This window comes from Penaeus monodon, chromosome 27 (genome assembly GCF_015228065.2).
Source record: "Penaeus monodon isolate SGIC_2016 chromosome 27, NSTDA_Pmon_1, whole genome shotgun sequence".
NCBI classification, from domain to species: domain Eukaryota; kingdom Metazoa; phylum Arthropoda; class Malacostraca; order Decapoda; family Penaeidae; genus Penaeus; species Penaeus monodon.
This window is the reverse complement of record NC_051412.1, coordinates 20,520,188-20,520,868: the sequence shown is the minus strand read 5'-3', so window position 1 is coordinate 20,520,868 and position 681 is coordinate 20,520,188.

The following is a 681-nucleotide window of genomic DNA, read 5'->3' as shown; positions in this document are numbered from 1 at the left end:
TGGCGCGCTACATCCTGCTTGCAGGATACGGAATAAGGATAAGATATGAGGGAATCGCTACAAGAGAATTATCCCAGAGAAGCAGCCGCGTGTTCACTGTGTGAATTGGTGGCGTCAACATAGAGACTACCTCGGAATAACAGTCTGTTTAGAAAGGTAATTATGCAACTTATCTTTATTATCAATGCAGCTTACTTTTATTTTATGTTCAGCTCCACAGTGCATCCCACATTCCACTGTGAATATTGATTCTTCGAAATTTCTCCAAAATTTGAATCTACAAACATAGGATAAAAACACTCTATAGTTTATAAACAGACTGCAGTATTATCTACTCCATTAAGAAGGAGCAAGGGAAAAATTACCATCAAAAGCATTTTGAACTCACTGTTTCAGATACACTCATTTTCATTTTACTTTCTTTGCACGGGATCACTATTTCAAAAAATATCGAATCTGATGTTTTATTAAAAGCCCCTAATTAATTCAGCCTTTGATATTCTATAGCCCGTGAACAGAGAACCGGGTCGCTCTTTTAAGCTTGAATTTTTCTTCTGGTAAAAGGATTATCGCCAGCTCGGACCAGTGATCAGAGAGGTAAAAAATAAGTGTTTTTGGAAAAAAATATTTTGCCATGATTAGAAATTTATTGGTGTTTTTGCTGTTGCTTATAAGTGTAAG